The sequence below is a fragment of the Parus major genome, chromosome 1A, assembly GCF_001522545.3.
Source record: "Parus major isolate Abel chromosome 1A, Parus_major1.1, whole genome shotgun sequence".
In the NCBI taxonomy this organism is placed as follows: Eukaryota; Metazoa; Chordata; class Aves; order Passeriformes; family Paridae; genus Parus; species Parus major.
The window spans coordinates 47,970,465-47,982,005 of NC_031773.1; the positions used below are offsets into that span (position 1 = coordinate 47,970,465).

Here is an 11,541-nt window from a genome sequence, read left to right on the forward strand (position 1 = left end):
ACCGCGGCCCGGCGCCAGAGGCCCCTCAGAGGCGGCGCGAGGGTCCGCAGGGCGGGAAGGGCTCCCAGGGAGTCCCCGCGGCGGGAGCTGGGAGCGGGGATGGGGGATAGGTGGGGGGCCCGTCCCGCACTCACCGCCGAGGCGCCGCCGCGGTGCGCTGAGCCCCCGTTCTTCTCAGTGCCGGGGGCGGCTCCGCCCGCCCGGGAAACACGAACCCCAGGAAGCGAAAGGCGAAGAAGCTGCGAAAAGCGTCCCCCCCCCCCCCCGCCGGCCCCGCCAAAAAAACACCACCGGGGGGGGGAAAAAAAAAACAAACCAAAACCAAACTTTCCTCGCCGCCGTCTCTCCCTCCCCCGAGGAGCACGAACCCAAACACACCGGGACACGCCCCCGCACCGCCCCTCGCACCGCCCATTGGACGGCGCCCCGCCGACCCTCACGCTGATTGGTGGTTCTGCCTGCTCGTCTTCTCCTTCCGCTCCCCTTTCCGCCCCTTCACGCTGCCCATTGGGAAGAGTCTAGGGGATCTCTCCGCCCATTAGCCAGGAAGCACGTCAATCAGAGCGGAGCGCCGCCTCTCGGCGCTTTTGATTGGGTCGTCGCATCACTACACGCTCACTGATTGGCTGCATTTGCTGGCTGTCACCGGTTAACGTTGCCCCCCTTCACATCCCTCACTGGCTACCGCCCCTTCTTCCTCTGCCAGTTGTCTGCGAGATTTGCCCCTTAAATGGGGCACTCGCTCGCCCGCTTCTACTTGTCCCGCCCTTCCGCCCGACAGCTTGGTCTGTGGGTCGCACCCTCCGACTCCATTAGAGAAGGAATGTTTCCTGTTACACCGTAACAGCGCGGACGCCCGCCCACCGAGCCGCGCTCCTCGGCGGCCCCGCGGACCCTCCTCAGCCGAGGCGAGGTTACGTCAGTTTGTGCACTCATTTGCCGGCCGCATGGACGGGGGGCCGTGACGGGCATAGGCGCTAGCGGCTATGGCCGCTCAGCGGCGCCGCCGCACAACACCGACGCCACACTGCCCGCCGTCCCCAGCGACATCTCCCCTTCGTCCCACCCCCCCACGTGCACGCGAGGCAGCTATTGGGCAGGGTAGGTGTCAGTCGTTCAGCTCGCGAAGCTCATTGGCCGTAAGCCGACGCCTGCGCAGCCAACCAGCAACAGCCCCCCGATGTCACCCGCCGGATGACACAGCAACCGTGGACTGGGGGCGGGGAAAGGCAAGGTCCTGCCTTTGATTGGTTATTTTCACTGTCAATCTTCTTTGAGGGAGGGCGTTGGGTGGGGCGATGGCGCGTGCCGGCCGCGCCCCACGTGGCCCAGGCAGCTGCGCACGTGACGGGGGCCCGCGGCCGGGAAAACTTGTGAAAAAGCGATTTGCGGTGACCATGGCGTCATTCTTAAATGTAGTCGTTACAAATACACGCTGATCTTCATTATCTGGGAGTGTGCCGAGCCAGAAGCGGGGCTGTGGGGGTGGTTGGTGGTCGGCTGAGGCAGGAGCGGGCCCGGGGACGCTTTCCAGGGAGGTGGTGTGAAGGCCGGGATGAGCAGCGTTAGCAGAGCAGGTGAGGGGCAGCACTGCTGCATCGCAGAACGGGAAGGACAAAGTGCAGGTACATCAGCAGGACCTGGATGGCCCAAAGGATTAGCATAGCAGAAGAGCAGGGCCGGAGGAGCATTGAAGTCTCCAAATCTGACACAGAAAGCAATGAGGAGAATACACGGATAACAGAAGTATGTGGAAGATAAACTGGGAACAAGAGGTTCTCTTTGTACCTAATTTCTATGCTTGGTCTCATTCTCCTTATTATCCAGTATATTTGAAGGCTGATGTTCGTTAATGTCACTTCCCGACCTCGTCCAGGGCTGCAAGCCAGTGCAGTATTTCCATTTGCTCTCCCCGAGAGAATCCTGTTACAACCTGATTAGCAGAGCCGTAGAGCACCTGAACAGAGAACTCTAGAGATATGATGTGCCTGTCACCTTAGTGAACAGGTCTGTGGGTATTCGGTGAAAACATGACCTTGGAAGAGCCACAGAGCCTTCGCAGGCTAGTCACCAGCAGGAGGGACAGCTGCCAGCACAGCAAAGCCACGGGCGCTGGTGGCACAGACAGCAGACAAGATCCCCGCAAAATCAAGTTACACAAGTCAGTAAAGAGCAGTCAATCTTTTGATGGCTTCTCCATTCAGTAATGGTAATTGATTTTTACATTGATTGGTGGGAAAAGAGCCCCATTAATATGAATAAGACTTCATACTGGATATGCACATACTTGTTACTGTGGTGCTGTAAGGAATACAAAAGGTTCTGTATAAATCAATATGAATTAGTAATACAACTTTTGGATGCACTTTGCCTCCCTTTCTCTTTGTTTATTCGATGTGTGGGAACTGAAAAATCCAGATGTATTTTTCATGTTCTAAGCAGAAATCACTAATAAACCAAGAGTACAGGTTGCGTGCTTTGGGAGAGAATGATCTGTCCAAGATGCTGACCTTGTCTTTGCCATAAGTAAAAAAATAATGAAATCATTTCCCTCTTTAAATTTTCTTTCCACTTATTGGTGTTCTTTTGTGGGTGTTCCTTCCTATGTTTTGCTCAGGGTTATGGTGTGCATGTAGCAGGTGAAGGAATATGATTTATTTTGCATAAGCCTAGGGAACGAGATATTTTCATTTTGGAGGAGGATAAGATACCACTCTCCATTGTACCTGTAGTTTCACACTATAAAACAAATTTGAACTGTAAAAAGCAAGCAGATTTTGTTGGTTTGTCTGAAGCTATAATGGATGACTCAAGAGCTCCCACCCAGGTTCACCTGTGGATTTGGAAGGAATCACAGCCCCTAAACAGGTTCTGCTTCTCATGAAGTCCAAATGCTTAGGGACAAAATAGTTCTTCCCGTTTTTTTCATACCTGCCCACTACCAATCCTATCCAAAAATGGGACCAAGTTGGACAGTGACATTGCATTTTTTCGTCCACTGGGTGTCAGTATTACACTACCACTGTCGTGCCTTTCCAGGTGCTGGGAAAGGTTGGGTTTCTTTGGGGTGAAAGTCTTTCCTTTCTGATAGAGAAGTGATGAGAAAAACCATTACAGCTTTGGGGAGTGGCCTCACTGCAGTATGGCTCCCGCAGAAACAGGCTGGGACTTTGCCTGCAGACATCTCAAGTGTCAAACCTCACACAGACTGTAGCCAGAGAGACAGACTTCAGAGTTGGGGTCAGTTCCACAGCCTTTTGACTCTTAGGTTATGAAAGTACATCACCTCTTCTTTTTAAAGTTTATTTTTATTGTTTTTAAGTTTGTTATAAATACTGTGTCTGACAGGGATACAGTCTAGAAAAAGCCTGCATGAAGGTACTTCTCTAAACAAGCAGAGTGCTGCCAGCTTGGAACAATTCTGGGTGCAGGAATGAGAGAGGACAAGAGTTTAGAAACATCTTTGATATTTGGAATTTGTAGTCAGGGGTTTTGACTCTGGTTTATTATTTCTAAAAGTGCCATGACATGACGTTGCTAGGTTTTTAAATCAATGTATCTGAATGAACTCTGGCTATTCAGTCACTAAAAACTACTGTTATTTTTAGAAATGGTCTTTGCTAACCCTGCCTGTTTTTCTGCTTTGGATGCCTTAAGCAGCAGCTGTCTCAGACACAGAAAGGAGCCAACTACTTACCTGATTAGCGATTAAGAGAAAGGTTACATTTTGGAAAGCCACAGTCAAGTGTGTGCTGATGCTCTTTATGGTGTCCTATGTTTAAGTGTTTTCATGTGGAAGGTAACATTTAACATGTGATACAATTCTGTACTTTTATCTGTGTCTAAAATGCAGGCAGCATTGACAAAGAGATTGCCATTGTTTAAAAGATGATTCATAGAAAAAGTGATAAAAGAATTGATGTGCTCTTGTTTTATAGAAACAGACTGATTAGATGATTTTCTTTCTTACATCTTTCCCCTGGAAATTGGTTTTTAATTTATCCTTTTCCTAGAAGACTTCAGGGAAGTTTCAGCAGGCATACGGCATCAATATACGAGGGCAATAATACATAAATATTTACAAATATTTTGATATTGTTTAAATAGCAATTATCTATATCTAAAAATATTTATTCTAATAATTAATTTCAGCAGAGACACTTGCTAAGGATTCAGCATTTCCTATTTCCTTCAATAGTGTGGTGAGAAATTTTCTCAGCCATTCTTGTGCATCCTTTATAAAACTTTTCAGGGAACAAGCAGAAGAGAGGAAGTAGTACTTCGTATGCCTGGGAGCTGTAAAAATCAGGATAGAAAAAAAGAATTTGTGTTTAAAATAGAGAAGAGCAGATTTCAACACAATTAGTTTTTCCTTTCTAAGCCACCCATAGTGAAGAAGAAACACAAAAGAGCAATTTAAGGGAAAAGAAAGTAATGAATACTAGAGTTAAGTTAAATGGCAAGAGGAAATTAGGGATATGTCAGATGTAATTTTCAAATTTGTGTGTTGGTCACGTGATTAGTGCTAACATTCTTGCTTTATAAAAATCTGTAAAAATATCTTTAATGACTGTAAGTGCTCAGGACCTGAGCTTGAAGTCCCAGACACCTCCACATCTCTAACTGTTCTTAATATAGTAGGCTTATTTTGACATTGCCTATTTTTATGTATCATGCCCAGGAAAGACATGCAGCTGCAATAGAAACAAGAGCAGTTTATGCACATCTTGGGCAAAGTGCTTAGCAGAAGTTTCAATTTGTTGTGCTGTCATGCTCACATTATATTGTTGGAAGGAAAAGGGAGAAAGAATTTTGTCAGCCCACAGCTAAAGGGAAAAAATTGTTAATAGGATGGAAGTGGTTTTAAATAGAGAATAATTCATAATACTACTTAGTTTTGTTTTTCCTGGAGGCAAAATTAAAACAATGCTTCATTAACATTATTTGAAGCTATTTTAAATACAGCTATTTTCAGCAAAACAATGCTAACATGGAGGTTTTTTAATGAAAAAAACAGACAATTGGGAAAATGGTTTGAAAAATATTGTAGTCTTTTACACAGTCTCTTTTTTTGCCATTTTTTTTTCTACTATGTTTAGTCCTGAGAGTGAACCAGCATGCATATAGGAGTTATCAGCTAGCAGTTATGCTGAGGCTAGAAATAGTGCAATTCTTCAGACAAGATTTTAATTAACTTTTAACGTTCCCATTCCACTAACTTGGTTGGAGCTATGATATTCAACACCAGTAGCAGCCTGTGCAAAACTGTTTTGAGTCCCCTTTAGCTGAATCTAAATAGAAACTGAAGTATAGGTAGGTGAAAGCAGATATAACATCATTTGTGTACCCATTTATGCCACCCAGCTCCCTCCCAACAGAAAAATCAGGTTTTGAGGAAAAAAGAGGGCTGGACACATTCCTTCCAGTTCCTTCCTTATGCTACATAAATATGCCGTTGTTCTTGGGAAATATCACACAGGTATGATCAATACTGATGCTGGGAAAGCTCCCACCTGTCCTTCTATAGCAAACTCTTATTAGGACAGCAAGACCATGGGATTATTTTTTGTTTCTTAAATTATTATTATTTTCTGTGAGTTGTATCTGTGTAGTAATTTAAGATGGCAGCTTTCCAAGGTTTGCTGTGGTTCTAAATTAATTGAGTATGCTGTTTAGTTTTTTAACTTGAGCTTTTTCCTCATTGAAAAGGGCTCCTGTTGTCCTTTATTATTAATGAAATCAAAGGAAGCAGAGTGGCTGCCATTTCTCCTTAGTCTGGAAGTGAAACTATGCATAGTAGAAAAGCACAGTTCTGTCTGCACTTGTCAGCAGCACTGAAAGCAATACCAATGGCAAAGCGTCTGCCTTTCTTTGGTCTGGTGAGATGGACACGGACAGTGAGCAGGAATAATGCTCGGCCAGAAAAGCAGATGAGGAAACAAGGATGGCACCTGCAGAACAGGGGACAGACTGAACAGTTACTGTGGGGTGGGGCAATGGACTGTGCAGAATGCAGGGCAGAAAATAAAATAAAGGAAAAATAAAGTTTCCTTTCCTAATATGTGGAAAATTGTGACTCCTCCACACAGCCCAGGCAAAAAAGAAAAACAAAAAAACCAAAAAAAACCCCACAGCCTCCAAACCACAAAAGTTACTATAAGTTTTGATTAGGAATTTAAAGATGCAGTATGATTATTTGTACTCTCATACTCTCTGGAAAGCAGTTGTATTATTCCCCCTCCATGGCTTTCTTCCCAAAGTTTCCAAAACCAGTGTTGCATGGAGAAGCATGCAGTTACATTTTTATAAAAAACAACAAAAAAGTCACCAGAAACCCCACGCATATCTGAGTTTTAACTGGATATTCTGCTGACACTTGCAAAAGAGCCAGAGTCCAGGGTGGCAGGACTCAAGGGCAGAAAGCAAGAATAATTCTGGAAGGGAGCATCATCAGTAAGACAGAGGAAAAAACCTGCTGAAAGACAACATAAAACTGAGGTTGGTCGAAAAATGTGGTTACAGAATGAAGGTGATGGTGGGGAAAATGCGGGGATCTTAATGTGTCAGGGAGTGGGCAGCTGTTAGGGAGGTTTCTCGGGCGGCGGGCCAGCACTGAGTGCAGAAGGGCGTGTTCTGTCCTCACACGGAGCTCTCAGGAGCTGCGCTCTTCTGCTCGCCCCCATCAGCTGCAGGGCGACCCTGGCCAGGACCCTGCAGAGAGAGCTGCGTGGGGAGGCAGAAGGGACATGGTGACAGCAGCGGAGTGTGAGGGCCAGGAGGAAGAGCTGTGAAGCAAAACAGCCCAGGGTCACCCTGTGTGAGGCGGTGTGAACCCTGAGGAAGGCGGCAAGAGCCGTTCCCGTGATTTTGCCTCCAGCAGCTCGGGAACAAAGAGCAGCCAGGCTGGGTGAGCCAAGCTCTTTTTTCTTTACTACTCAAAGCTGATTACTGGGAAACCCCGTGATTCACTCACTGTCCCAGCTCTGCTTCTGCAACAGTTAGCAGCAAAGTCAACCCAGGTTTGTGAGTACGGCCTTCTGTGTCACCTCCTCAAGGGAAATCTGCCACGGGATCAGTTGCTGGGAGTTCAAGGTGTGTGGGCAAAGCCCTCAGGACCACACCTGGGAACAGCTACAGGACCTCCTGGCACTGGGAGATGATCTTTTTGGAAGCACTGATAAATTGTGTGCAGGCACCACTGGAGAAAAGAAGATGCGTTTTCTCAGGAGCTACAACAGTATTTGGTCTGCTGTCCAATTTTCTTTTTGCACCAGGAAGGAAAGGTGATCAAAATTCCAGTGGATTTCATCAAGCACAAATGGCCCTTCTAAAAACACCAGGTTCTTTCTTCCTCACTTCAGAAAATCACAGGGGTTTTCTTCTAGTCTTGCCCTAAAGAGACTTTTGGATAGTAGAGGAAAGTCATTATTATATTGAGGCTAGCTTTCTTTTTTTTCCTGAAAAGGAGTAAAACGTTCTTTTATGACTGCAGTTCTAGATTCAAAGGCTTTGCTGAAAAGAAAGTGTGTTCCCTCTCAAGGTCCCTCAGCAGCTCAGTTCTAGTGTTTTCTTCCTCTGCTTATACCACACTTAATTTCTGCTGCTGGATTGCTTATTGTCACTGAGGATCTTACAGAGCCTAACCCAGGCCTGGTGTCTATTGTAACCTTCCACAGGGTAGTACTAATGCTCAAAGAGCAAGGTAAATACACATTTAAGCTGCTTTTCCAAGATATTCCAGACCAGAAAGGTGTTTAAGAAGACAGGGAGACTGTGTTTATTGAGGGATCCCAACTCCCCCAGAAGACTTTCTGTTGCAGCAATTGCTTTTGCAGCAATATTCAATGCAAACACCCTCCAGCATTTCCAAGGGTGTCCTCATGTTAACAACACTGCTGTGCATGGGTGAATTCCCAATTACTTCTACCAAGCAGTACTTACATGGAAGATTTTGAAACAAGATGGAACCTGCCTGGAACAACACCCTCATTTTGGCTGCAGGGTGCAGCATCTGTAGCTGGCGCCTGTGCTTGTCTGTCTCTCTCTTTGTTCTTGTGAGTCTGTCTCCTTGGATGCAAAGAGGAAGCTGTTGGTCATACTGGGTTTTCAGTAACTCCAGTTTAAATCCAGAGAAACCCCACTGGGTTAAGTGTCAAGGGAAATTAATATGGCTTTGCAGAAGCATAATTTTAGCTCTGTGGCTGAATCAACATCTTTAAAACTGGTGTAGAATTTGGTGCAAAACCAGTAGAGATCATCCCAAGTTTTCCTTCCAGAAAACTTTGATTTGTTGAAATGGTGCAGTCATAAGTACAGAACAAAGGAAGTGAATATATTACAGTGTCCTCATTGTAAAAGGGCAGTGGCAGGTGCTTTTATAAGCTAGAAGATGGGTCATTATTTCAATGCAATGCCAATCAGAGCATCTGCCTACTGTAGCTCTCCAAAACTTTTTTTTTTTTTTTAAACTTCCTTCCTGTGAGATTTGTTAGATTTTGAAGGAGAACATCAAACGAGTGGTAGCATAATTTACCAAGTCCTAGAAAAGTTATATTGGTGAATTGCCTTGCATTGTGTTGAGGCAATGGACGAGGTGACCTAGTGACCTTTCCCATTTCTAATGCCTATGATTACTGCTGTTATACCTCAGGACACTAAACAGAGAGATTTTCTTCCTTTCAGTGGCAAAATGTCACTAATGGCCATGCTAAATCAGAGCAATTGATCCTTCTGCAGATGTGTTGTGCACTTAGCAAGGCAGCTATAGATGATCACGCTGTGTTTAGATTTGCTGGTTTCTGTTTCTGTAGTGCAAGTGCTCAGCACAAGGGGACTGTCAGCCTAGGGAAAGATTTTCTGGTAGGAGATTAAGGATAACTAAGGAAATGGTTGCATAACCTATAAAGAGAGGATCATAAATATTGCAACAATAAAACCAATAGCTCCTTCAAAGTTTAAATAGCTTTTCTTTTCAAACACTTGATGTAAGTGCCCTTTTCCTAAGGTTGTCTAGCACCTACCGGTTAAGATTTCACACAGTTTCACCAAATATATTGTAACTTCTCAGGGAACTAGCTTTTTAAAAAAAATAATCTTTCTTTTTGGAAGCATCTCCTCCAAAAAATGTTTCATCCCAGGTACCTGGAAGTTCTTTATCCTTTCCTCTAGTAGTGAAGTTTCAGAAAAGCCAGAGCATAACAACTATAAAATAGCCCCTGCTGTGCTGTTTCTTAACCACAACACCCACCAAACAATTCAAGTGGGACAAATAGGGTTCTGCCCTTTATGACCAAGCAGCAGCACTTTTTCTTGCATCCTAGGGGGACACCTCAGACACAAGGGTTTGTCTCTATAAACCCTCAGCTAGAACCTTTATGTTCCTCACAATCCCAAGTGTGAAAAACCCCAGACTTGTGCTTCTGCAACTCTGCTGTCATAGACAACTGACATTCCTATTCCACACATGCTGATGGTGTGAAATACATAGCTTTTGTTTCTAATGCTTGGTGTGGGATCCTGCTCTGAAGTAGGCAGCTTGCTGTCCTGCGTGCTCAGTCTTTTTTCCCCATTCTCCATGCTGCCATGAGTCTGTAGCCAGCTCAGGAGAAACATAATCCAGTGTGTTCCAGCAACCAGATCTCACAGACATCTTCCTAATCCTTTGTTACCCCGTGTACTCACGCACGTGTAGCTCATATGTCTTACCCCTTGGGCTAGGAGTACTGCTTTGGGCACTTTTAAACAAAAGTACCACAGTAGCATCTTGGCATTAGTGCTGCATCCTGCAATCAACTGGCTGTTGGTTTGCAGGAGCAATATCCTTGCTCAAAAAGCCACTCCAGTCTGGGAAATCAAATAGCTGAAGAATCTGGGTGTTCATTCAACATACAGCAGGCATGTGCCAAATCCACCCCCAAGCCCATGCAAAATGCTGATCAGTCCACAGCCCACTGGTGCAACATACTTTTCTTTCTTACACGTTGGAAATTTGCAACTCAGAAGCTCTTTTGCTTTAAATAAAGTAAAAATACAAAGCCCTCCCCTAAATAGGGTCAATACTCACAAATGGAAATATCTTTAACCTGACCTCCCTGATCCTCCCCTGTTGCTACTGGATGTAAATGCACTGAAATCAGCTCTCATTTCTTATGGTCTAGGTTTCAAGCTCTCTGTAATAGCCACAGTCCACATTATGCAAATGCTGTATTTTGCCTCTATGCTTTCTGCACAAATTCTTTTGGTTGTGTTTGCCTGGTTATGTGCAATTTCACACGTCCAGTGAAATTTCAGCCTCTATAAAAAAATTGCCCAGTGTTTATAAAATCATTGCTTTCAGCACTCTCTGTCATCTAGAAGTTGCTGCTTTCTACCAAAGGCAGGCAGGAGAGCTGTTTTATGCCTACAGTTCTCCTACCAGTGACATTTCTAAAGTTTTAGAAAAAGAAAATAAAACCTGACAAGTCAGATGAAAGGCAGAAGTTGATACTGCAGACAGATAGTCTGGAAAGGGAGAAAGGAGTAGAATTAGAAACATCTCCAAAACTCAAGACATTAACACATTATGTGATGAGTTTAGGATACAGCAGTTACTGTGCCCCTAAGTTCTTGTGCAGACACTTCCACCTACTCTCTTACTTCTTTATCTTGCTGAAAAGCACTGCAAATTTGCCCACATTTGGATGCTGAGTGCTGTATGTCATGCTGTGGTTTTCTGTAACCTAACTCCCCAAGCACACATGCCCAGACTTGCAAGAAAGATGAGAAATGCCTGTTGTGCAAAGAGTTAGGTAAACCTGTGCCAGCCTTGCTACAGGCATAAAGGCTTTACCATTTCATCTACATCCATAGGCTTCTCTTCCAAGATGGTCACAACTGTCACTGACTGCTTTTCTTAAGCCTTGCTTATTAATGAGGATTTCCAAATCTGCATTTCTTCAGCAGGCTGAGGACAGGGGAAATAAGTTCTAGAGACACAAAGAGGTCATTCAATCCTGGACTGCTCCCTGATTTTGCAAGAGCACAGACAAAAGTGTCAAGAAACTAGAAACTAGTAATATTCAAGTAGTAAGGAAATGAGGGGAAGGACAATCTTATCTTTCTTTCTTGGAGAATCTCCCTAAAACAGAAAAAGAAAAGGCAGAAAGTCATGGTGGTGCTATTGCTATAAAGAAAGAAGCTCAGGATCTACAGAGTCCTGAGATACCCTGTGAAACAAGCTTGGATTAGATAGACTCCTCTTAAACTCTACACATGCAATTGCTACATGGATTTTAAACACTGAAAGATGAAGATTTTGTTTACTGCAAATACTTTTTTATGTATCCCAATGCCCAAAAGTAAAATAGAGGCTGGATTTATTCTGAAACATGGTCAGGAATTTTAAAACAGGCTTTTGTACACGCAAACAAAGGGAGCACGGAAAACAAGAGCTTGCGAGTTACTTAAATGTCAAGGATTACATTATACCAGGTAAAACTGAAATGTAGCACAGGGACTCAGTTTCATAAATTAAATGTCATTGCTGATGGGTACAAATTATAT

At 44.5% G+C, this 11,541-nt stretch overlaps 1 protein-coding gene and 1 long non-coding RNA gene across 14 annotated transcripts in view; one reads left to right on the forward strand and one right to left on the reverse strand.

The window, feature by feature from the left end:
* TNRC6B (trinucleotide repeat containing adaptor 6B) overlaps positions 1-518 on the reverse strand; it is a 129,826-nt gene extending 129,308 nt beyond the window's left edge. For 6 of the 13 annotated variants that reach the window (XM_033514431.1, XM_033514436.1, XM_033514432.1 and 3 more), the window contains exon 1: positions 135-293. The gene's annotated coding sequence lies outside the window, so the exon portion shown is untranslated. Of the gene's footprint in view, positions 1-134; positions 298-331 lie in introns of those variants that run through there. The other 7 variants (XM_033514441.1, XM_015627597.3, XR_004497523.1 and 4 more) reach the window with 6 other exon arrangements.
* Positions 478-2,546, forward strand: LOC107204457. Its single transcript, XR_001521606.3, has 2 exons — positions 478-1,746; positions 1,828-2,546. It is a non-coding gene; the product is annotated as an uncharacterized LOC107204457 (long non-coding RNA).
* The last annotated feature ends 8,995 nt before the right edge of the window (positions 2,547-11,541 follow it).